General features: G+C 37.5%; 1 pseudogene; it reads left to right on the top strand.

The window, feature by feature from the left end:
* Positions 1–2,485: 2,485 nt before the first annotated feature.
* LOC114410701 lies at positions 2,486–9,860 on the top strand (annotated as a pseudogene).
* The last annotated feature ends 17,822 nt before the right edge of the window (positions 9,861–27,682 follow it).

The following is a 27,682-nucleotide window of genomic DNA, read 5'->3' as shown; positions in this document are numbered from 1 at the left end:
TATCGTGATACGCCACATGTTGGGCAATTGTGCATTTCCGCAAACTGATTTCTATACAAAATATAGTCATTAGGGCATGCATGAATTTTCTGGTACTCCATACCCACGGGACATAATATTTTGTTTGTCTCATAATGACTCTTGGGTAAACATGTTGTCCTTAGGAAGCATAGTTTTCAACAACACAAGCAAGTCAATGAAGCTTTTGTCACTCCACCCAAATTTGGCCTTCAAGTTCACCAAACCTAACACCGCTGATAATCGAGTGAGGAATGTCCATCCCAAATACAAAGGCATCTTCGAATCTGTTTCTAATTTGTCATAATAACTTGCATGAGCTTGTTGAAAACCCTCTTGCCCAAGATTGTGTATCATGTCTTCCATACGATTTGTTGTTTGTGCATCATTTGACTCAGTGTCAGGGGCAGTTGACATTTGTGTCAATTCACCATGCCATATCCAATTTGTGTAAGTCGGACTGAAGCCTTCATATATAAGATGTGCTCTAATGTCATTCACTGACTTACGTCTCCCATTGACACATTTAACACAAGGACATAAATATTTTCCACCTAGCGCTGATCCATTTTCTTGCGCAAAATGCAAGAAACTTTCAACCCCGTTCTGATACTCATCACTTATGCGCGGTGCTTTTATCCAACTTCAATCCATGTTTTTTAGCCTGTCATACCGGCTACATTATCATATATGCATGAAAATCTCACTTTTTTCATATAAAGGTAAGGCCCTATCCCATTCAGGAACATGATTTTTTACTTCATTCACCCGTACAGGTTAAGTATGTTATGATCAATTTGATGAAATTTCAGCAGCATTTCGCATTGGTCTCCAAGTACATGAAATGAAAGCGGACACATCAGGTGACCACGATCAAGTATGCACCCAGAGAACAAAGCAATATGGAGACCACTGAAATTTCATAAAATCTAATACTACATACTTAACCTATGACTATGAATGAAGTAAAAAAAAGTGTTCCCAAACTGTCCAAACAGACAATTCAAGATTCAAAACAATGATTAATCCAAACTGTCTGTATTAATTACTATATTGAACCTCAAACGGGAAACTAAGGTTCACTCATAATGCATAAAATTCTAATAATAAACAAAATTCATATATTAAGACAATTCTAAGTAACAATTAAGGGGGATACCAACATACATACCTGCAATGCAGTGATGGTAGGTTAAAAATTGTATGAAAGTATCTTCACTAAAGCAACAAGAAGATAAACACGGGTTAACTTCCAATGCCTCTCAAAAAGTATTACCTATAACCAATACATCGCAAAATTTGTAAGTGACAAACTTAAGAAGTAATTTTGAATACAATCAAGAAGCTATATACGGATTGACAGAGGTTTTAAGGGAGCAAATAAAGAATGCATGTCTACTTGCTAATCTTGGTTGTTATCCAACTTCTGTTCAACTTCCTCTTGTCCCATTTATAAAGGTCGGCATGCTTACTTTGCACTACACAATGCATATGTAAAAGAACTGAATTTTCCTTTCAAGAAAATGGCATGTGATTAAAATGCTAAAATTAATATAAAATTGTGTTATAAATTTGTGATGATTCTGTTCTGGGACTGTAACTTGTATCTACTAGCTTTGGCTTTGCATTGGCTTCAAATTTATGGTCAAGGCTGTTAAGCTTTATGTACTTTTCACTTTAACCAGATTTCTCAGCTGTAAGCTTGACTTAAGTACTCAAGATGCTAGATCAAAGATCTGTATTATAAAGGATTCTACTTTAGCTACTTCTTTTTGGCCCATGAAGTTAGCTAATGATAACCCCCTACACAAACCATATGTTATTATTTGGGCTTGACTAGCTTTATAAAAATGAAAATTAGGCTTAAACACTAGGACCCAAAAAATGAAAGTTCTAACATTTGAGTTGTTTCTAAGTTGGTTTTCTTCGGGTGGCATTCATTAGCAGCAAGTGGTTTGACTCTTACGAGTTTTTTCAACACTCAAAAGAACCAACACTTGTGACCCGTTCTTCCCTCTTCTTATCTTTCTAACATCTAAGGCTGATAAAGTTGAACAGTTTACATGTTTTGTTTCTTGTTGTTGTCTATTTTTTACTGTTGATAAATTCACTTTTTCATAGGGTTTCTATGTTTTTGTTTGTTGTCAAACTTAGATACTATGAGTTGAATTTGGTTTAATTTAATTTCATTTGATTTTTATTTGGCATGCATAGTTTTTTTTTGTTTTTCCAATATAAAAGAAAACCATTCAACTATGAAGGCTTTCAAGTTTCAATGTTTGATTGTGGCTGCTTGATGGACCATGGCTGTGACTGATTCTCTATGTGCAAAACCAAAACTCCTAAAACCCCTTAATATTTTAAACATAATTCAAGCTCTTTTTTCTGAAGATATATGTTGATTTCTATCTAGTTACAATTATATTGGGATTTGTTGTTTTAGAGAAAGCAACGAGGTCTTATAATTAAATCTGATGCTGAAGATTGAGGAACTTAAAGTTTGAAGTTTGAGGAGTGTTTGTGATTACAAAGAATATGGATCAAAATAGGGATGAAAGCTGGAGGGAATTAGTGAAGAAGATGCTCCTCCTGGTGCTTCCATACCTGATGATGCTTCTAATCTTGATTACTCTATAGCTATACAATATGTTGGTCCACCAGTTTCATATGAAGTACCAAGAGTTGAGCCTTTTGATGCAAACTCAAGAGCAATTCCCACTGCTCAACCACTCTCTAGATCACAAAGATCAAATACTCACGGGGGGCATATGGTGATTGAACCAATCCCTCTACTGGTGTCTCATATTGCTAGCGTAACAAGCTCTCCTAATCAAAGTCCAAGGGTGTCAGGAAGTTCAGATTCTATGGTTTCTGTCTTACACAACCCAGATCTTTATTCTGCATCACCTTCGGCTTCGCCTTCTTCAATTCATAATCTTCTAAGCAATCCTCATAAGCCAGGTAATGAAGTGAAGAGGGCCTCGGTTGCCACTTTTAATACTATTGATAGACCTCAGAGGAAGGAGGTGGAGGTTGTGAAGCCAGTTTGAACGAAAGGAAGAAAAAGAAAATAAGAGTTTGTTACAGGTGTGGAAAAAGGAAGTGGGAAACTAAGGAGTCTTGCATAGTTTGTAATGCCAAGTATTGTAGCAACTGTGTGCTTAGAGCAATGGGATATGTGCCTGAAGGACGCAAATGTGTAACATGCATTTGTTAGCCAATTGATGAATAGAGGAGACTGAAATTGGGTAGATATTCAAGGGTGTTGTCCCGAATGTTAAGTGTAGAAGCAAGCTTCATGATGATGAATCAAGACTGATTCAAGGAGTTTTGATGATAACAAAGATGATGACAAAAAGCCCAAGAGAATGAGTTCAAGATTGAAGAACACTTCAAGAATCAAGAGAAATTTAATTTCAAGATTCAAGAATCAAGTTTCAAGAATCAAGAATCAAGAATAATCAAGTTGAAGATTCAAGAATCAAGAAAAGACTCAATCAAGATAAGTACTAAAAAGTTTTTTTTTCAAAACATTGAGTAGCACATAAATTTTTCACAAAACCTTTTACCAAAGAGTTTTTACTCTCTTGTAATCGATTACCAGTAGCAAAGATTGTTTTCAAAAAGCTTTCAACTGAATTTTCAACGTTCCAATTGATTTCAAAATGGTGTAATCGATTACAATTATTTGGTAATCGATTACCAGTATGTTTGAACGTTAAAATTCAAATTCAATTATGAAGAGTCACATCCTTTCACTAAAATTCTTTGTGTAATTGATTACAATGATTAGGTAATCGATTACCAGTGATCGGTTTTGAATAAAAATCAAAAGATATAACTCTTCCAATGGTTTTCAAATTTTTCTAAAGGTTATAACTCTTCTAATGGTTTTCTTGACCAGACATGAAGAATCTATAAAAGTAAGACCTTGACTTGCATTTTAGATTCATTCATAACAATTATTACAATCCTTTACAATTTTTGAATCTCTTTGAACATCTTCTTCTTCTTCTTCCTTTGCCAAAAACTTTCTAAAGTTTTCTGGTTTTCTAAACCTTGAAAACAAAACTGTGCTATTCATCTTTTTCATTCCCTTCTCCCTTTGCCAAAAAGAATTCGCCAAGGACTAACCGCCTAAATTCTTTTTGTGTCTCTCTTCTCCCTTTTCCAAAAGAACGAAGGACTAACCGCCTGAATTCTTTTGTGTCTCCCTTCTCCCTTGTCAAAGAATTCAAAACGACCAAGTCTGAGAATTCTTTTGATTCTTCCTTTTCCCATAAACAAAAGATTTCAAAGGACTAACCGCCTAAGAATTCTTTTGTTTCCCCATTCACAAAGTTTCAAAGGACTAACCGCCTGAGAACTTTGTCTTAACACATTGGAGGGTACATCCTTTGTGGTACAAGTAGAGGGTACATCTACTTGGGTTGTTGTGACTGAGAACAAGAGAGGGTACATCTCTTGTGGATCAGTTCTAGTGGAGGGTACATCCACTAGGTTGTTCAAAGAGAACAAGGGAGGGTACATCCCTTGTGGATCTTTGCTTGTAAAGGAATTTACAAGGTTGAAAAGAAATCTCAAGGACCGCAGGTCGCTTGGGGACTAGATGTAGGCACGGGTTGTTGCCGAACCATTATAAAACTCTTGTGTGTTTGTCTTCTTCTTCCTTACTCTTTAATTTCCATTGTGCACTTTAATTATCGCTTTTACTTTTGGTTAAGTTTATATTTTTGTTCTTTACTTTCTTAACAACATAGTAAAAGCCTAAGAAGGGTAAATTTTAATTAGTAAAGGTTCATTAATAATTAATTCAACCCCCCCTTCTTAATTATTCCGAGGCCACTTGATCCAACATTAAGCCCTCTAGAAGTCAAGCAAATTATGAAAGCAGAGAAATAATGTTGTGCTAATCAGCTTCGGCCGGAACAACTGATTGTCAATGGATTGCCCTTGAAGCCAGACGAGATGGCAGAATTACTTAGATGCCCTTTGCCTCCGCATAAGTTGAAGCCTGGTAGATATTGGTATGACAAAGAATCTGGTCTCTGAGGAAAGGTGATGATTTGTGCTTTATTACTAAGAATATTTCTGCTTCATTTTTTCATTGTACAAAGTATTATTTTTCTGTTTAGTATAGGATGGAATGTTGGAAATTTTATTTTCAAATTTACAAAGTGACTAGTCAAGATGTTATATTTCCATTTTCCCAGCATATTAAAAGTTTTATTTTCAAATTCATCAAGTTAACTTATCTAAATTCTATATTTCCATTTGTAATTAGATGACATGATTTAACTTATGTTCTTCTTCATTTAATAGGAGGGGGAGAAACCTAACAGAATCATAAGTTCAAACTTGAATTTCACTGGGAAACTTAGCCTTGATGCTAGTAATGGAAACACCGAGGTTTACATGAATGGTCGAGAGATCATAGAACTTGAATTGAGGGTACTCAAGGTAAGCTTTTATCCTTGTTTAAATATTATCCATATGTAAGACTCGGGTCTGCCACCAGATGGTTCAAGATATCAACAACACAGGCTGTAGCTATTTCCCAAAGCTCGGAGGATTTTGGAAAATGATAAAATATTCTTATATGATAACACAAAAAGTGATGTGAACCTTACGGGGCACGGATCGCTTGATACAGGCTGTAGAGTTTTTGGTTGACGCCACTTCCAGTGAAGGAAGATAAGTCAGGGTAGACGCCACTTCCGATGAAGGAAGATAAGTCTGGGTAGACGCCACAAGGATTACCTTGATAAGTCTGATATTGGTTCAACAAGGAACCCAGAGAGAAACTCTCACCCAATTTTATCAAAATGCCAAAAGTTTTTTTTTATTGAAAATAAAAACCAATACTTATAGTGTATCTGAACAAAAAGATAAAAATAGACATGGGCCTTCTAAACAGTTTGGGCCAAAATTACAATAAATAAAAATTATAACTAAATAGAACATATTTATTATGGGCCTTCAAATTAATCTGGGCCTTCAGCATCAATTAATAGTCTTGATAGTGTCTCTGCCTCTGGGCCTTCATCCTTCTCCACTTGAGCCTTCATCCTTCTCCACTTGGGGGCTTTGTCCTTCTCCACTTGGGCCTTCGTCCTTCTCCACTTGGGCCTTTAGCCTGTATTTGGCCAGTTTCATGATTCTCATCATTCCCTCCTTCTTGGAAAACATTTGTCCTCAAATGTTCAGGATCATCACCGTGTTCAAGTACCACTTCCTTCCTTTTCTTGTGGGCTTGCTTGACATAGCTTTCATTCTTCTTTGCAATTTGCACCTTCACTTGGTCATACAATCTTTTCACATACTCAACTTTGGCATGTGCATCCTTACGTTGAGTCTCTTGGGGATTGCTTTTGTAAGTTGGCCTGTTAGGCAATGAAGCTCCGGGGAGGAGATCAACTTGATGTTCTATGCCTCTTGAAGGTGGTAGTCCATGAGGAATCTCCTTAGGAAAGACATTTTTAAATTCCTGCAATAATGGTTGAACACTAGGAGAAATAGAAATAGTAAACTCATTAGAATTATCAGTAGAAATTTTACTGTCTTTGCAATACTGTAGATTGAGTGGTTCATGAGCAGGTAACACTTTCCTCACTTCACTCGCCTCTGCAAAATAATTAAATTTTCTCTCAAGTGTATCACTCTCTCTCTTATGTGTATCACTCTTTTCCTCGGGTGTATCACTCTTCTTTTTCATATTCCTTTGTGGTGCCTCACTATTTTCTTTCTCTTGTTCTCTCTTTTCTCTCATTCTGATTTGGTCATCACACACTTCTCTAGGGGATAGAGGTTTAAGAGTAAACGAGGAAGATTTGGCTATTCGTCTGTAGGGCTTTTCTTTGTTACGGTTCAACAAACGTTGCATTTGTGTAGTCCATGTGTCCAGAAATAAGCGTTGAGATTCATCCAGTTGATGATATACACCACCATTGTCACCAGCTCTTGCCATGATTAAGGAACAAAGAATTTTGCAGTAAATTAAAAAAAATTCAGGACCTCACCACACTCTTCTCACGTGTTTCTCTCTTTAATGGTAGTTCACTCGTGTTTGATGCTCTCAATATAGGCTTTTGTGTGATGTTTTCACTCTTGCCTTTTACCACTCACTCCCTCTTAAGTTCCTGGATGGATCGAATTAGACACACAAGGTAATATAAAATAAAAGGAAAGACAATATAATTATCAGAGTAACAGATTTGATTTGGGATAACAACTTGGACTTGATTTGGATAGCAGATTGGATTTGATTTGGATAACAGATTAGATTTGGATAACAAATCTGATTTGGATGAAAAAATTGATTTGATTTGATTTGGATAATAGATCAGATTTGGATAACAAATTAGATTTAATTTGGATAACAGATATGATAACAAATAAGATAACAGATAGGATAACAGATAAGATAACAGATATGACAAGTAAACTTCAAATGCTCATAACTTTTGCTACCGTTTGAGGCCCACTATATATCAAAACGCTCAGAATTCAGAGGAGAATCTAGATAAGGGGATTTGGTACACGATTTTCTGCCAAAAAAAAACCTCTAACTGCCTCAATTTCGTGTTGAAAGATCAAACACCCACTTTCTCTTTTTTCTCTTTCTTCTTTTCTTCTCTTTTTTTTTTCTTCAAAATTTCTGCAACTTTTTTTTTTTTTACTTGAAACAGAACCCAAACAATTTTTTTTTTTACGACACAAAGTCTGAAAGACACTAGAAACAAGAACAACAACAAGAACACAAACGTGACAAGAACAAGAACGAAACAAAGACACAAACAAGAACGCAACAAGACGCAAACAAGAAAAACAAATAACAGAACAAGGACAAAACACGAACCTGGACAAATTACAAAGAAAAATAATAGGATAAGATAGAACCTGTATCAAGAGCCGAAGCTCTGATACCAGATGATGTGAACCTTACGGGGCACGGATCGCTTGATACAGGCTGTAGAGTTTTTGGTTGACGCCACTTCCAGTGAAGGAAGATAAGTCAGGGTAGATGCCACTTTCGATGAAGGAAGATAAGTCTGGGTAGACGCCACAAGGATTACCTTGATAAGTCTGATATTGGTTCAACAAGGAACCCAGAGAGAAACTCTCACCCAATTTTATCAAAATGCCAAAAGTTTTTTTTTATTGAAAATAAAAACCAATACTTATAGTGTATCTGAACAAAAAGATAAAAATAGACATGGGCCTTCTAAACAGTTTGGGCCAAAATTACAATAAATAAAAATTATAACTAAATAGAACATATTTATTATGGGCCTTCAAATTAATCTGGGCCTTCAGCATCAATTAATAGTCTTGATAGTGTCTCTGCCTCTGGGCCTTCATCCTTCTCCACTTGAGCCTTCATCCTTCTCCACTTGGGGGCTTTGTCCTTCTCCACTTGGGCCTTCGTCCTTCTCCACTTGGGCCTTTAGCCTGTATTTGGCCAGTTTCATGATTCTCATCAAAAAGGATAATAACAAAACATCTCTGGATGATCCATAAGGACAATAGTATAACATTTACAACTTGCCTATAATTGTGCATGATGATCCCTTTTAATCTTTGGATGATCATTATCATTATCATAGTATCATGGGATTATGGTATTACTAATAATAACCTTTTTCTTTGAATTTTCAGCTGGCAAATGTATAGTGCCCACGTGATACACACTTTTTGGTTTATGATGATGGTCGTTATGAGGAGGAAGGTCAAAATAATATCAGAGGAAACATTTGGGAGAAGGTATTGGCTGACTGAATATTTCTTGAAGGAAATATCTGACATCATATGAGCATGTAGAATATCAATGAAAGAAATGTTTACTTTTTCCTTGATAGGCCTCAACAAGATTTGTATGTGCCTTATTCTCTCTACCTTTTCCCCATGGTCAGCCTCATGGGAAAAAGGATGAAACTAGTCACCATACCATAGTTCCTAATTATGTGGAACAAAAAAAAGCTCAGAAGCTTCTTCTTGGAATTCAAGGATCTGGTACTAGCACTATATTTAAGCAGGTATGGATTTTATTTCAAATATTTAGACGTATGTTTATGGTAAATACTTTTGAGATAAGCAATTAAGTTGCACCATTTGATTTTGAAACCCCAAAAAGATTTGACAATCACTACTTCATAAACATTCTTGAAGGGAAAGGCTTGTTAGGTTCTGATAATGTTCTTATCAACCATGACTTACATGGAAAGATTACAGAGCAAGTGTGGGCTTATGCCTCTAATGTAAAACTTTTGTTTGCTTCATTTGCTAAATCTATGATTAAGATGGGAAACATCAATGTTCTTACAAGAAATGAGGGGGAAATTAGGAGGAATTGTAGGTTTGTCAATGCTTAGTTGTTATGTAGTGCATATGGGTTGTAATAATTAATTGATTCAGACCTAATCTTACTACTTGCAATTGAGAATATAGATTATATATGAAATTGATCACCTAACAAATGGAAGAAGCAAATGTTTATATATTTTGGCAACTATACTAAATTGGCATCAATATTAGGGTCCTAACATGGTTGCTAGAAAGAATGAAGTTCCATTAAATAGTTGTAATCATAATGTCATTCTACACAATTCCCTTATTGCATACCTTTTGGTGTTTCACACAATGTAGTTTGTGGCTCAAATTAATATTCCATTTATGCTTAATCTGCTACTGAACTTGCTGGAATTTGTAGTGGATGCCTGGCTTAATTGTTGAGTTCTTCCTATAGGTCTGGTTCCCCCGGCATGGAAGATATTGAAGCCTTTTCTGCAACAAATAGAGCAAAATTAGATGAAGCAGAACTTGCCAAATATGTTCTTGACTAAGCACCAATTATGAAGAACTCTTCTATCCTATTAGTTTCATGTCTGGCTTAATCAAATCCACAAACAGCTATGGACAATTTTTTATGGACATGCACAGATCTAGGTTTTGAGGTTAGGGGGCAGTTGCTCCCCAAGATTTTTATTTTTTTTAATATGTATAACTGCATGCATATAAACTGCATGAATAGATAATTAGAACAATTAGCACATCCACTACTCATGTTCTAACTAGTTCGTGTGAAATGTAAAGCAGAAAACAAATTAAGAGATGTGAGTGGATCTAGAGACATTGGATTGTTTCAGCTTAACCAATGGTCTTGAACTCGAGTTATACATATGTTGTTCAATGAGAGTTTTGTTGTCCATAACAATGATTCTATCCAATTCAGCTTGTCTCCTATGGAAAATACATTTGGTTCAACCAATATATTTGTGACATACATTGCAATTTTCCCCAAGGGTGTGTTTGACAATAAGATTAAGATCATTTTATGATTCCTATCTATAAGCTCGAGTCAAATATCATCTCATAATCCAAATATAGATTAGACAATGAATGAGTCTCTTGCAAAGTATTCACTACTACAATTTTTACATATAACATCGGACGGTTAACATCGGTTATTCACAAAACCGATGTTAACAAAAGCGCGGTGGCATTTTTGTAAATAAGTAGACTTAGTTAACATCGGTTTTTCCGAAACCGATGTTAACTAGTCGATATTAATATCGGTTATTTTAATAACCGATGTTACTATGGAGTAGTTAACATCGGTTTTGGAAAAACCGATGTTAGTATGCCGTTGTTAACATCGGTTTTGTAAAAACCGATGTTATCGAGTTGATGTTAACATCGGTTTTTATGTAGTTGATGTTAACATCAGTTATTTTTAAAAAACTGATGTTGTTATCATTATATATTAAACTTCTGAAATTGCACAACCCGCGCGCTTGAACCCTATCGTTCTTCTTCTTTCTCCTTCTGCCTGAGTTCGTCTTTGTCTCAAACTGGCCTGCGCTTCCGTTACTGCAACCACATTGTGGAGATTGTGTTTGTGGAGATCATCTCTGCCACTTATTGATTGAGGTACGTCCTTTCATTTTAACATTAGGCATTCATCGTTTTAACATTTGCTCACTTTCGTAGGTCGAAGAAAACTAGGAAAGGAAAGAGTCCCGGAAAGGGTACTCCCAGGGCGTTCTTGTTGTTTCTCCTTCTTCTTGAGTTCGTGTTTGTCACAAACTGGGCTGCGCTTCCGTGACTGCAACCACATTGTCAAGTTCGTGTTTGTGGAGTTCGTGTCTGACACTTACCTTTTGAGGTACGTCCTTTGGTTTTAACATTAGGCGTTCCTCGTTTGAACATTTGCTCACTTTCGCAGGTCGAAGAAAACTAGGAAAAAATCGAGTCCCAGAAAGGGTGGGATTTGATTTTGGAAGTCCATTGTGCTTGGCTTTAAGACTCCCAGGGAAGCCATTGAAGGTATGCCTCTATTGTATGTTAATGATGAAAATCCATTGTTCAATGGCCTGTCTCTGTTGTGATGTTTCGAAACCCTAGTTAGACTAACTAATATGATTGATATTTGAGTAAGCTGAGACTAGGCAATATGATTATTTTTCCAAACAATATGTTTTTGTTACCCGTTCATGTTTCTGTGAATTTGGAGATTTAAATTAGACTAAGACGATACTAAGTCATTATAGTTGCTTACAAGTGCTATGATCTATGAGATCTGGATTTGGCATTGTTTACCTTCCAATTGGGTGTTATTCTTTTCTCCCTAGATTGGATTTTACTCGATTCATTCCCTTATTCTATTTTTTTTACTGTATTTGTTTGCTGTACTTTTTCAATTGGGGTGTTTGGTTTTATTTTACTTCAGTTTTTGCAAAAGCTTGGTCTACTCATGCTAGTTCTCGTTTATTGTAATGCACAAAAGGTTAATCGTAACTGAATCTGTAGTGATTTAGCTTCTTCTTGGTTTTCTAGTTTGTACTTTTGGACTCACCCCCCAAAGAAATGTCTGAGTTTTATTGCATTTTGGTTGACCATGAAGATTTGTGACTCAGGTTCCTAATACAAAATGATAACACGATTGAGGATTAGCATTTTTCTCCCCTCAATTTTCTGAATGGATTCATCATTTATGCAGTTGATCCTTTCTCTTATAAGTTGCTTATTTTGGGAAGGATAGGGTATTGCAAGGCATATGAAGCCTTTTGATTTATATTCCATTCATGGAAATACCCTTTATTGTTGGATACACTATATAGTGTCCCGGTGTCTTTGGGATATGGCATTGCTTTTTAGTTTTTACATTGGTTTTGATTGTGTTTTTGGGAATCAGTCATTTAGATTAGGATCTTCTTCTCTAGTGCCTTAATTTGGTAAAAATCAGGCCCCGAGATATTACACAGAGGGTTTCAGGGGCAAAGCTTTGATTTACATATTGAATTTCATCCAAATTTTTGACAAGTCATTGTTACTTCCATCAATATTGATATTGTATCATGCTTAATTATATGCATTTGCTTATTCTGATCATTGTGTGTTGTGTGATTATTTCTTCCATCTCAGGTGCACCATGATATGACTTTACCCTTGTCACATTATTTCATATATACTGGCCATAATTCCTATTTAACTGGGAATCAGCGGAGCAGCGACTACAGTGACGTCCCCATCATAAATGCACTGAAGAAAGGTGTGCGGGTGATTGAATTAGACATATGGCTCAATTTGGAAAGTAAATTTTTTATTAAATATATTTAAGTACAAAAAATATCTTAATGGGAGCAATCATCTCCTTAGAGCTTTATGTGGATTCGTCCATGCAGGTACATGATTCCTATTTGTTGTGAGAGTGAAATGATGGGCAGCAACAGCAAGTGAGGTGAGTTTATATTTCCTTTTTTTTTTGTCTTTATCTTTGTTAGTTTGTTATATATTTTATATTTTATATGTTTGAGTTTTAAATGTGTAAAAAATAGAAATAGAAAGGTCTGTTGATTGCTTATTAAATACAAAGTAGGATATTTTGCTTGTAGAGTTAAATTATCCCCCAGCCACACAATAGATAGGCTTCTTTGCTTCCATTTTGCCCCCCATAGATAGTAAATAGATAGGTAAGGCTGATAAAACTGAATTAATGAGAGTGATTCTGCCCCCCCCCCCCCCCCACAGATAGGCTTCTTTGCTTCCATTTTGCAAGTTTGGCTTCAAACTTCCTTATAATAGGTTGTTTGTGATTATTAGCCAACTCCCACACACCATCCATGAAGATACCTTGAATAGCATTTTTTTCTTCTTCTATGATTGATCAATCTATGGAAATAGGTAGAGTTGTTGTCCCCTTCTTTTAACCACTTAACTCTAGCCTTTTGTCTCAACATAGATTCATATGCATAAGTTGCCTCCCACAATTAGACTTGAAGGGATTTCTTAAGATTCACTTCCACTTGGGATAGAGGTTTGTCATTTAATCCATTCTCCAAAGCATTCAACTCCTTTTTAATATTATTAACTTTTCTAGCATTAGCTTCACCATTTGATAAGCTCCACTGCTTTAAACACTGTTTAAGGAGTTTTATTTTGTGATTCAGAACATATCCTCCCCATCCTGGAGGGTGATAATTGCCCCATTGCTATTGCACTAGTTGCTGAAAGCCCTTATCCTTCAACCACCAATCCATAACCTTAAAAGGTTTTGGCCCCCAATCTATGTTCTTTGACTTCAATAGGATGGGGCAGTGATAAGAGTAGTCCCTGTCAAGCACGAACTGAGTAGAATCAGGCCAATGCACCAGCCAATCATCTGATAAGATGAACCTATCCAATCTACTCATAACACTGCCATTAGGTCTACACCAAGTGAATCTTCTCCCAACAGACCTAACATCCTCTAAAGCCATGTCTGAAATCCAAGAATTGAATTCAGAAATACTAGGGTCAACACCCACTGACTGAGCTGAGCTCACTCTCTCATCTTGGTGCCTTATAGAGTTGAAGTCACCTAATACACACCAGAGGCCTGCTTGAGAAGTTGTCTTGAACTGAAGGATCTCATCCCATTGCTGTCTCTTTCTTTGTAAATCGCATGGGGCATAAACATTGATTATGGAAGCCCTCTTATTGTCTTTAATCCGCAGCCCTTCCAATAGAATAAAACCTCTCCCCACTACCTTTCTGTCAACTAAAAAAGAATCATTATTCCATATACATAGGAGGCCACCAGCAGCATTAATTGCAGGTGCATACTCCGAAGAAGCATTACAGTCAGCCCATAAATACTGACATAGTCTTCTATCAATAGACTCCATTTTTGTTTCTTGGATGCAAAGAACATCAACATTGTTTGTAAAGTCAACTTTCTAATGGCTGACCTTTTGACACCACCACCCAGCCCTCTAGAATTAAAAGATAAAAGGACCTGTTATTTGCTTTTCTCCCTCCATAATACCAGCTTTGGCACCAGACAAGACCACCAAGCCTTTTTGCTTATGATCCATTTCTGCCACCTCGATAACTTCTTCTTTCTGCTCCTCCGCTGCACCCCTTGGGCTCAGACTAGCTTTTTCCATTTCCATGTCTACACAGCTCCCACTGCACCCCTTGTTTACCTACAATCAGATTATGTGGTACCTTTTGTTTATGCCCCCCCTCCCCCCAGTTAGTGGATGGTTATTGAACAAATCTCAATATAGAATCCAATTAGTAATTGCAGTAAACAAAAGGACAAGAACCCATTTTTCGTTTTGGGATTGTCTTCTAACGAAATGCTTGTCCTTGAATGAATTCAATAAAAACAGAAGCATTTGGGGAAATGACAAAATGCTTGTCCAGGACTAAATTGAACCAAAATCCCAAAGTTCGAGTCAAGTATGATAGTGATGGAAGCTTGCTTGTGGAGCTTCTATGGAGGCTGGATCTTTGAGCTTCAATGAGGTCCTTCAATGGTGATTTTTCACCATGGAGATGCAGCGGAAGGCAAAGGAGAAGAGGATAGGGGAGGCACCATCCACTAGCGAATAAGCCAAGGAAGAAGGAGCTTCACCACCAAGAATTGCCTTGGATAAGAAGCTTGAAGAGGATGCTTTAATGGAGGAAAAGAAAGACAGAAGGGGGGAGCACGAAATTGAAGGAATAAAAGAAGGAAAGAAGTGGAACTTTGAAGTGTATCTCATAAGACTTTCATTCATCAAAGTTACAACAAGTGTTACACATGCTTCTATTTATAGACTAGGTAGCTTCCTTGAGAAGCTTTCTTAAGAAAACTTCCTTGAGAAGCTTTCTTAAGAAAACTTCCTTGAGAAGTTTCTTTGAGAAAACTTCCTTGAGAAGCTAGAGTTTAGCTATACACACCCATCTAAAAAATAAGCTCACCTCCTTGAGAAGCTTCCTTGAGAAGCTAGAGCTTAGCTACACACACCCATCTAAAAACTAAGCTCACCTCCTTGAGAAGCTTTCTTGAGAAGCTAGAGCTTAGCTACACACCCCTATAATAGCTAAGCTAACCCCCATGACAAAAAAACATGAAAATACAAAAAAAATCCTACTACAAAGACTACTCAAAATGCCCTGAAATACAAGGCTAAAACCCTATACTACTAGAATGGCCAAAATACAAGGCCCAAAATAAGAAAACAACCTATTCTACTATTTACAAAGAAGAGTGGACCCAACCTTGGCCCATGGGCTCAAAAATCTACCCTAAGATTCATGAGAACCCTAAGGCCTTCTTTATCAACTCTAGCCCAATCCTCTTGGAGCCTCTTGCTCATGGCTCTGGTAACTGGTCCTTTCCTAGGGAGGATTGCATCATCCCCTCCCCCTTGAAGAGGATTTGACCTCAAATCTGTTGGTTCCTCCTCCTCTATATCAGCTCCACCTGCAAAAGGAATTAAATCAGAAATATTAAAAGTGGTGCTGACTCCATACTCTCTTGGGAGGTCCAACCTATAGGCATTATTATTGATCCTCTCCAAGACCTGAAAAGGTCCATCCCCTCTTGGGCTAAGCTTGGATTTCCTTTTAGTAGGGAATCTTTCCTTCCTAAGATGGAGCCAAACCCAGTCCCCCTCATTAAGAACTAGCTCCTTTCTTCCTCTATTGCCCTTAGTTAAATACACCTTTGTTTGGTTCTCTATTTGGGTCTTAACCCTCTCATGCAACTTCTTTACAAACTCTGACCTAGATTCCCCTTCTTTATGTATAAAAGAAGTGTCAAGAGGGAGGGGAATGAGGTCTAAGGGTGTTAAGGGATTGAACCCATAGACAACCTCAAAAGGGGATTGCTTGGTGGTTCTATGAACCCCCCTATTGTAGGCAAATTCTACATGAGGAAGATACTCATCCCAAGACTTATGGTTGCCTTTTAGAAGAGCCCTTAAAAGAGTGGATAAAGACCTATTCACTACCTCTGCTTGCCCATCAGTTTGTGGATGACAAGTGGTAGAGAAAAGAAGCTTAGTTCCTAGCTTAGCCCATAATGTTTTCCAGAAGTGGCTAAGGAACTTAGCATCTCTATCTGACACAATGGTCCTAGGCAAACCATGGAGTCTCACAACTTCCCTAAAAAAGAGTTTTGAGATATGGGAAGCATCATCCACCTTGTGGCATGGTATAAAGTGTGCCATCTTGCTAAACCTATCCACCACTACAAAGATAGAGTCTACACCTCTTTGGGTTCTAGGGAGCCCAAGGACAAAGTCCATACTAATGTCTACCCAAGGTGCAGATGGAATAGGTAAAGGTGTGTATAGCCCATGAGGCATCACCCTAGACTTGGCTTGTAAACAAGCCACACACCTAGTGCAATGCTTATGGACATCTTTCTTCATATGGGGCCAATAGAACTTTTCTTTGAGTAAGACAAGGGTCTTGTCTATCCCAAAGTGGCCCATGAGCCCACCCTCATGGCTCTCCTTCACAAGTAATTTCCTGATGGTTCCTTAGGGTATGCAAAGCTTTCCCTCTTTGAAAAAATACCCCTCAGCCAAATAGTATCCATCTTGGGCCTTTTTCCCACAACTCTTGTAAATGGGAGAGAAATGTTCATCTAAAGCATACAAATCCCTAATGTTATCAAATCCTAAAATTTGAGCTCCTAGTGAGCAAAACAATGTGTGTCTCCTATAGAGGGCATCAGCTACCACATTTGTTTTTCCCTTTTTGTATTTGATAACATATGGAAATTGCTCTAGGTACTCTACCCATTTTGCATGCCTTTTGTTTAACTTGCTTTGCACTCTAATGAACTTAAGTGACTGATGATCACTATGAATGACAAATTCCTTGGAAACAAGGTAATGTTCCCAAGTTCGGAGTGCTCTTATTAAGGCATAAAGCTCTTTATCATAGGTGGGGTAGTTAAGGGTCGCACCATGAAGTTTTTCACTAAAATAAGCAATAGGGTGCCCACCTTGCAACAAAACAGCTCCAACTCCCACTCCAGAGGCATCACATTCTAGCTCAAAAGTTTTAGAAAAGTCAGGAAGAGCTAGAACAGGTGCCTTAGTAAGCTTTTCTTTAAGCAAAGCAAAGGCTTGCTCTTGCTTTTCACCCCAGGTAAATGCCACATTCTTCTTCACTAGCTCATTGAGAGGTGATGCAATTGTAGAGAAATTAGGAACGAACCTTCTATAGAAGCTTGCCAACCCATGGAAGCTCCTAATATCTCCCACACTTTTTGGGGTGGGCCATTCTTGGATGGCCTTGATTTTCTCAGGTTCCACTTGGACCCCATTTCTACCAACTACAAACCCTAAGAAAACTATATTATCTACACAAAAAGTACACTTCTCTATATTTGCATAGAGGGTGTTTTTCCTAAGGACTGAAAGAACTTGCCTGAGATGTCCTAAGTGATCATCTAGGCTCCTACTGTACACTAAAATATCATCAAAATAAACAACTACAAATCTACCTATGAAATCCCTTAAGACATGATGCATAAGCCTCATAAAGGTGCTTGGTGCATTAGTGAGCCCAAAAGGCATCACTAGCCATTCATACAAACCAAACTTGGTCTTGAAAGCGGTTTTCCACTCATCACCCTTTTTCATCCTGATTTGGTGATACCCACTTTTAAGATCAATTTTTGAAAAGATATTGGCACCATGCAACTCATCAAGCAAATCATCAAGTCTAGGAATGGGGTGCCTATACTTTACAGTGATGTTGTTGATGGCCCTGCAATCTGTACACATTCTCCATGTACCATCCTTTTTGGGCACCAACAACACCGGCACAGCACATGGGCTTAGGCTCTCTTGGACCCAGCCCTTCTTCAACAATTCTTTTACCTGAGACTCTATCTCCTTAGTCTCCTGAGGATTAGTCCTATAGGCTGGCCTATTAGGAAGGCTTGCTCCTGGGACTAAATCTATTTTGTGTTCTATTCCCCTTAAAGGAGGTAGCCCAGGGGGTATCTCTTTGGGAAATATATCACCAAATTCATGTAAGAGTTCTTGGACCTTTGGGGGTAAGGTCTCAAATGTAGGAATTGTGGCAGTGCTAAGGGATGTTTCCCTTGATAGGAAAAGGTAGAAAGATTGTTTAAGAAGGAGTGCTCTTTTAATATCACCTTTTGCTGCAAAATGATTTTCCTTCTTAACAATCTTCTTGGAGGAATCCTTTTCCTCTTTTTCCTTCCCCTTGGCCTTTGAAGACAAGGCCTTACTATCCTTCTTTTTATTTTGTTTTTCTAGTTTTTCTTCCTCATCCCTCTTATCTTTCATAGTTAGTTGATCTCTGGCCACCTGTGAAGGTGTTTGAGGATGCAACACAAATTTAGTGCCAAGATGGGTGAGGGTAATCTCATTAGTTAGGCCATTGTAAATGATCTTCCTATCAAATTGCCACGGCCTTCCTAAAAGAATATGTCCTGCCTCCATGGGAACTATATCACAATTAACTTCATCCTTATATGTCCCAATGGAGAAAGGTACCTTCACTTGTTGGTTAACTATCATTTCCCCTTTCTCATTAAGCCATTGAAGTTTATAAGGTTTTGGGTGGGGAATGATAGTGAGGTTCAACTTGGAAACTAATCTTGTGCTACAACAATTGCAACAAGATCCACTATCCACAATGAGAGAACAAGTTTTATCTAAAATTTTGCATCTTGTATGAAATATGTTCTCTCTTTGGGATTGAGATAGATCACAAGATTGACCTCCAAGGAGCCTTCTAACCATTAAGAGGTCACCTTCTTCATGGGGGTAGACTTCCTCACTAGACTCTTCACCCCTTACTTCATCTTCACTTCCACTAGAGGAAGGGCAAGAAGTAGTTTCCTCTTGACTACTATAAATGTCTTGACCCCTCATAATCATGGTTTTCTTGGTGGGGCATTGAGAGGCAATGTGACCTCTCCCAAGACATTTGAAGCATTTAATGTTGCTAGTCCTTTCTTGGGAACTAGTCTTAGGGGTGTATTTCTCTATGGTCTTACCCTTTTCTTCCTTGGGTTTTGAAGGTGTAGCCCCCAAAACTCCTTGGGCTTGGTCCTTCCTTGGATAAGAGTGAAAGCCATAAGATTTTGAAGAAGGCTTTCTTTTTAGTTGTTGTTCCACTCTTATACAAAGTTGGACTAGTTCATCTAGGTCCCTATATGGAAGGAGTTCAACCTTGTCCCTTACTTCCATATTAAGCCCACTAAGGAACCTCGCTATGCTTGTCCTTTCCTCCTCCCTAAGTCCAGCTCTTAAAAAGAGTAGTTCCATTTGTTGTCTGTATTCTTCAATACTCATACTCCCTTGTTTAAGCCTTTGGAGCTTGTCCATAAGCTCCCTTTCATAGTAGGGAGGAATGTGCCTCTTCCTAAGGGCACTCTTAAGATCATTCCAATACTCTACTGGAGGATCCCCATGAATCCTTCGTTCCCTAACAAGGGAAGTCCACCAATAGAGGGCATACCCTTGAAAGCTAAGGGTAGCCAATGGAACTTTTCTCTCTTCGCTAATATGATGGCAAGCAAAGAGTTGTTCAACCTTCATTTCCCAATCTAAGTAGGCCTCAACATTATCTTTTCCATGGAAATATGGAAGACTAATGTTAACCTCTTGAGGCCTTCTATCCCTTTCCCTTCTTTGGGAGTGATGTTTAGTATGTGAACTATGGCGCTCTCTATAATAGTCGCTAAGTTCTTCACTTAAACTCTTGCAAGAGTCATGACTACTATAGGAGGCATGTTTTTCTCTTTTCATTTCTTTTATTATTTTTCTTCTTTCTTCCTCTCTTATTTTCTCTCTTTCATCTTGACTTGTTTCTTCCACTCTTTTTTTTCCTTTTTCTTTTCTCTCTTGTTTTTCTTTCCATAACTTGAGAGAACTCAACTCATCTAAGATTCTAGATAGAGGGTCCTTATGACTAGTACCCTCATCATTAACACTAGTTGAATGATGACTCATGTTGGTTTCTAAGTTGTGGTTCTTTCTTGTTGGAGGTTTGAAAACAAAAGGTAAAAGAAACTATGGTTGAAACTAGCCAAAATAAACACTAAAAGAGGTGTGAAAGATAAGGTAAAAAAAAAACTAATTGGTAAAATGCAAGCTATCTAGGCGATTTGACAATGGAAGGTAAAAGAAATAAGCTATGAAAGTAAGCAAGAAATGTAAACTAGGTGAATCCTAAGAGTGTTTGGATGACCACATTCAAGGTTCCCAACAAAGCACTCACTATCCTAAGCAAAAATTGCCTAAAATTATTACACACAAATGGAAGTTTGGTAACCTATTGGAGGCTCCCAACACACTTCCAATGAAAGGCCTTTTTGTTACAAAAACTTGAAAGCAATGAAGGTAAGTAAATTGCAAATTACAAAATTACAAAACGGTCCTCAATTTTGGTGGTTGTTCTCTCTTTGGTGATTCACTCAATTTGGAGTGCTTCTTAGTCCAATAGCTCTTAAGGTGGTTGGCCCCTTGCTTCTGGACTCAAATTCTTCAAGGGATGGCACCAATCCTCCTTCCAATTCCCTATATGGCAACCCACAAACAAGGAAACAAAGAGATAAGCAATAACCAAAGACCAAAAAAAAAATGAAATGAAAGCTAAACCAATGGAGTTTTAACAAGACAATTTTTCAAGGATTATTCAACAATTAAAGCAATGAAAAGGACATAGAAGCAAGCTAGAACTCAAAGAGAAACTTAGAATGGCTCTAGAGTAGAGTAAAAAAAAACTGAAAAAAAAAAGACTCAACAAAACTCTAGCTTTGGCACTTGTCTTCACACTAATTTTGAATTGAAATTTCCAATTATAGAATAAATTTTGAGCCAAAACAACAAGCACCCTTCCCTTTCACCTTTTTTTTCTGGATACTGATTTTCCTGCCAACTTGTGCGATTTTTCGTATTTTTTCCTTTTATCCAAATCACTTGTTTCTTTTTTTATAACTTTTTTCCAGATGTCTAGAAAATTCAGTAAAAATTTCAGCTCAAAATTCGAAGTAAGCAATTCTCAGTAATTTTTACAAGTTTGTATGCCCAAGCTGCCAGCACCAGCGATTTGTTTCTTTAAGCATGGTATATTGATTGCCTTGGGCTTACTTTCAACCTTCCTATGTATTTTGAACTCACTAGGATTGTTTACCACAGTTTTCGGAGTTCAATATTCACTTAGGATCAACATTTCAGCCAGCAATTCAATCACCAAAACTCAAATTCACAATAGACACAATCATAAAGAAACCTAAAAGTTCAAGAAAAGGTTCACAATCAAAGACTCTCTAAGAATTTTGCATGAACATGTTAAGGACTAATTAACATGAAAGATTTGACTCAAATCAAATAATAGGCTAAAAGAATTTCATACACTCATGAACAAATGAGTTAGACAAAGAAACAAGAAAATAAAATTCAGCACAACATAAGAAATCTTATGTGACAAGTTTCATGACTAGACATGACTTCTATGACAAAACTACAATAGGTGAACAAGTCACTCTAGATTTTTGAGGTTTTCTTCTACTTTAATATTTTTGTAAGAATTTTATGGTTTAGGTTTCAGCCACAAAAAATAACAAGACAAAACTCAAAGGAACCTAAACTCAACACAATTCATGGTTCAAGAACAAGAACAAGAAATTTGAACCATAGAAAATCAAATCTAACTTCTATAGCAAGTTTAATCGGTGGAAACTCTAAAGAATCATGTTAACAACATTTAGAACAAGACATGTGAGGAGATACATGGAGAAAAATGAAGAAACAACAATGGAAGAGAAGGTAAAGCAAAAAAATTAATGGAGGTTTAAGGAGCACCTACTTGAAGCTCTTGTGCTCTGATACCACTTGATGGAAGCTTGCTTGTGGAGCTTCTATGGAGGCTGGATCTTTGAGCTTCAATGAGGTCCTTCAATGGTGATTTTTCACCATGGAGATGCAGCGGAAGGCAAAGGAGAAGAGGATAGGGGAGGCACCATCCACTAGGGAATAAGCCAAGGAAGAAGGAGCTTCACCACCAAGAATTGCCTTGGATAAGAAGCTTGAAGAGGATGCTTTAATGGAGGAAAAGAAAGACAGAAGGGGGGAGCACGAAATTGAAGGAATAAAAGAAGGAAAGAAGTGGAACTTTGAAGTGTATCTCATAAGACTTTCATTCATCAAAGTTACAACAAGTGTTACACATGCTTCTATTTATAGACTAGGTAGCTTCCTTGAGAAGCTTTCTTAAGAAAACTTCCTTGAGAAGTTTCTTTGAGAAAACTTCCTTGAGAAGCTAGAGTTTAGCTACACACACCCATCTAAAAACTAAGCTCACCTCCTTGAGAAGCTTCCTTGAGAAGCTAGAGCTTAGCTACACACACCCATCTAAAAACTAAGCTCACCTCCTTGAGAAGCTTTCTTGAGAAGCTAGAGCTTAGCTACACACCCCTATAATAGCTAAGCTCACCCCCATGACAAAAAAACATGAAAATACAAAAAAAATCCTACTACAAAGACTACTCAAAATGCCCTGAAATACAAGGCTAAAACCCTATACTACTAGAATGGCCAAAATACAAGGCCCAAAATAAGAAAACAACCTATTCTACTATTTACAAAGAAGAGTGGACCCAACCTTGGCCCATGGGCTCAAAAATCTACCCTAAGGTTCATGAGAACCCTAAGGCCTTCTTTATCAACTCTAGCCCAATCCTCTTGGAGCCTCTTGCTCATGGCTCTGGTAACTAGTCCTTTCCTAGGGAGGATTGCATCAGATAGGACTATAGAAGTGTATGCCAAATCCAAATCGGGGTTGGGGGGTTTGAAAATTTAACTGCGGTGGAAAGTGATTAGTGGTTGTTTTTTTTTTTTGCTCAGCAAAAATATAATATATTTATAGACTAGTACCAGTGGTACTGAAAATACATAGGAATAAATGTGAATCCAGCTATTCCAAAATATTAGGAAAGAGCTGGAGACACAAAAATGAGTTACAAGAATCCACCCACACCTGCCCCCCTAATTACAGAATCCTTCCTTCAGATTGGAGGACCATTGATTAAAGTGTAGAGTGAAATCCTTGTCCATTGCTCTGGTCCATGACCATAGTAGGAGTAAAGCATCGTCCATTAGCTTAGAACCGTGAAAAGTTGCATTTTGGAACACCACCTTATTTCTATGCTGCCATATAGTCCAGGTTAAGGCAGTCCACCAGCATTTCCATCTTTTAGACTTGACTCCCTCTGCTAGCTCAGTTCCATGTTGTAAGAAATGGTCCCTAGGATTTTGTGGTAAAGCAGTGGTGAGATTGACCCAAGACATTGATTCCCACCATAACGGGAGGGTTTTGCTACAATTGAAGAACAAGTGATCAGCCCCCTCCTCCTTATTTCTGCAAAAAGGACACAGCATATCATCTACTTCTATTTTTCTCCTTCGAAGGTTTGTCTTTGTTGGTAATCTATCCCGAATTAGCCTCCAAGTGAACACTGCTGTCTTTAGGGGAATTTTGAGTTTCCATATTTCCCCGAATTCAAGTTCCTGTCTTTCTTCCATCAATTCCCCCCATAACAATTCATATCCACTTTTTGTAGAGTAGTGGCCTGCAGCAAAGTATAGCAACAACAAGACAAAATTAAAGAATATGCCATCAAGTCATTACATGCTTCTCCAGAGGCTGAAAAAACACAAAACTGAAATCATAGTTAAAGAACCTCAATAATGCTTAAAATGTTTCAAACCAACCAGATTGAAGGTAAGCATTATAATTAATGAATTTCTTTTTGCAACAAAGAGAACCCTTACCATTAACTTGTAAGTTATGGATAAGTATTGCAGGTAAAAATATTCAAGATGTAACACTCTGCTTCTGATAGAACACCAGTTGTAATAGATCAAAAATAGGATTAAATGACACCAGATCACAGAAATTACAGCAGTTTCTTGGTTGTCCTAAAGTTCAGAAACTCACAGGTTTTCTCTCAAAAATCGAGTTCTAACATTACATTTATTAAAATTTAAGTCCTATTTTTCCAAGAATATACTTTCCAAATAGTGGGTCTCTGTGGGCGTGGGTGGTCTGAGTCCTTATCAACGAGTGATCTTGTTCTGTAATGCAGTGTGGTGGTTGTAGGAAACCCTAATCTAATCTTCAGCTAAGCTGATGAAGTAAAGATTCCAGATTTCATCATTCTAGCTTCCCAAAAATGTCATAGTAAACAAGGAACATATTTGAATAAGGTGCACAATCTAATTTGAACCCATATAGTGTTAAGAACTTAAGATTGATGTCAACTTGATCTTAAATTCAAGCTTTGTTGGCAGGAAACATTTAAAATCAAACAACAATCAGAAATTCATCACTTTAATACTAACACAGTGCATTATAGCTAACTTACATATGGGCCTGTTTCTTGCAACAGAAGCAATCTTTTAAAATGTTCCACAAGGGTAGAAGAATGTCTTCATACCTGCAGAGCAAATGTTATACTTGTTATTAGGAATGGGAAGTATTGAGTCATTGGGTGCTGTCTTGAGCTAATTTCTTTTGTGTTTATACTATCTCCTTGTTTTTTCTGCCATTCAAAGGACTGACCAGTATAGTTTCTATTTCATCAAAACATAAGGGGTTTTCAAAGCTCAATGAGGCAACCCCTTGACAATTATTCATGCGTGATTCAACATGCAAGTTTAAAACAGAAAAAGGCAGCTTCCACAGTTACCACTAACAGCATCTAGCCTGATTAAGATTCACAGAAGAAAAAGTGTCCACCAACATAAATATTCCAATTTCCTGATTCAACATGTATTCATTTTATTACAAGTGCATCACACAAGCCATATCCAAGCCTTTTCCCACTACGAGGGTCAATTACATAGATCAAATAGAACCATAATCTTTTATTATGAATACTGTTTACAGAAAAAATAATTGACCTCTAAATCTTCTTAATGGTTTCGCTTATTGTTTTCTGGTCTGATTGGTGAACAGTCATTGATGTTTTTGAGTTCACTTAAGTTGATATAAAGCTATAAAATTCTTCCTATTATTATTATGATAAGATTTATTGTGCTTCTGTTGACTTTGAAATTATCCTGTGGTGATAGGCATTGTTGAGAAGGCAGAGGTCATTGTTGTTTCAAAATTAATTAAAACTGGTCTTGCGGTCATTGCTGGAAAGTGAATTGTGCTGAAGCCTCGAACTCAGGTATTTATATGTTTTATTCGAAAACTACTGTCAAATTGTTTGTATGCATTACTGGTATACTTTTAGAACTGTTTGATATAGGATCACCAGTTGTTAGTCTTGTACAGCATAAATTGCAATGCCATGAAAGTAGTATTTATTTAAAAATTTGGAAAGTAAATAACAAATAATGAATTTGCAAGCCCAATACCATTGTTTGGTAGATAAATTGTTGTATTTGTTAGACTAACTTATCTAACATCTAATGAGTATCTATGAATAGTCCTCCCCTAAAGGTATCTTTGAAATGCAGGTTGTGTTTTTCACACACACACACACCCACATACACACACACAACCACAGACACACACACACACACACACCCACAGACCCACACACACACACACCCACACACACACATATACATAACCACACACACACACACAGCTACAGCCACACACAGCCACACACACATACACAGCCAGACCCACACACACACACACCCACAGACCCACACACACACACACCCACAGACCTACACACACACACACACAGCCACACGCACATACACATACATAACCACACACACACAGCTACACACACACACAGCCATACACACATACAGATACGTAATCACACACACACACACACACACACACACACACACACACACACACACACACACACAGACTGCGACACACACACACACACACAGCGACACACACACACACACACACATAGCGACACACACATACACATACATAACCACAGACACACACACACACACACAGACTACGACACACACACACACACACAGTAGAAAGTTGAAAATACACAAAAAAAATTTAAAGTTGAAAATATCTTCTGTCAAACCTTATTAATTTGAACTTGTGCTTGTACATAAGTTCAATTAATTTAATTTTAAAAGCTGCAGTGCTTATTTTTCCACCCACATACTGCAGATGCTGCAGAATTTCTGCCTTAAATAAGCTGTAGTGCTTATTTTTGTAAATGCTGCAGTGCTTGTACATAACTTCAATTAATTTGAATCTGCTCTGCAAATGCTGCAGAATTTCTGCCTTAACCAAATTAGAATTTTCCACCCAGAATTCATCAATTTCTGCCTTTCTGGAAATTGGTCTTTCAGGGGAATCCCATCCTTAGCCCAAGCATCTTTTGAGAACAAGATTTGGTCAGCCCTACCCATCTTCCACCTGTTCAGCCTATCCTCAAATTTCCTAATTATAGGATCCCACACCACCTTTCTTTTGGGATTGACTCCAATCGAAATACCTAAATAGCAGAAAGGGAATTGGAGCAAAGCACAATTGAGGTAGTTTGTAGCATGAAGACACCACTCCTCAGATTGACCAACAACTCCAAATTTGCTCTTAGCAAAATTAATTCTCAATCCAGAAACCAGCTCAAAACTCCTGAGAGTAACCTTCACAGTTATGACATTTGCCATAGATGCTTCTCCAAAGAATATCGTATCATCAGCATATTGAAGAACATCCATAGGCACCTTATTGCTCCCCACCAAAAAGCTTGTAAAGCATTGATTTGATACTACTTCCCTCATCATGTGGCTGATGATGTTTACAATTTAATGATCCTTTGCTACCCTGCAATGAGACACACACAGATACACAAACACACACACATAGAGACAAACACACGCAGACACAAACACAAACACAAACACACACACACACATAAAGATACACACACACACACACACACAGAGTCACACACACATAAAGAGACAGACAAACACACAAACACACTGAAGCCACAGACACACACACTAAGTCACAGACACACACATACACAAACACACTCACACACATAGACAGACACACACATAAAGACACACACACTGAGTCACAGACACACACATACACAAACACACTCACACACATAGACAGACACACACACACACACATAAAGAGACAAACACCCTCACACACACAGATAAAGAGACAAACACAAACGCACACACACACACAACTGTTGATGTCCTTGTATGTTCTTGTACGTCATGAATGTTCTTGTATGTCATGAATGTTGTTATACGTGTTGAATGTAATTTGCTATATAAATAATTGTTGTTCATGCTGAGTGAACCGTAGATTCCCGTTTGAGACTGAATGCAATGATTCTTGCGGATAGTTTGCATTATTCATTGTATTTAGTCTTGAA

This window comes from Glycine soja, chromosome 4 (assembly GCF_004193775.1).
Source record: "Glycine soja cultivar W05 chromosome 4, ASM419377v2, whole genome shotgun sequence".
Classification (NCBI taxonomy): Eukaryota; Viridiplantae; Streptophyta; class Magnoliopsida; order Fabales; family Fabaceae; genus Glycine; species Glycine soja.
Note: the sequence above shows the minus strand (reverse complement) of the source record. Positions and strands in the feature narration are given on the sequence as shown.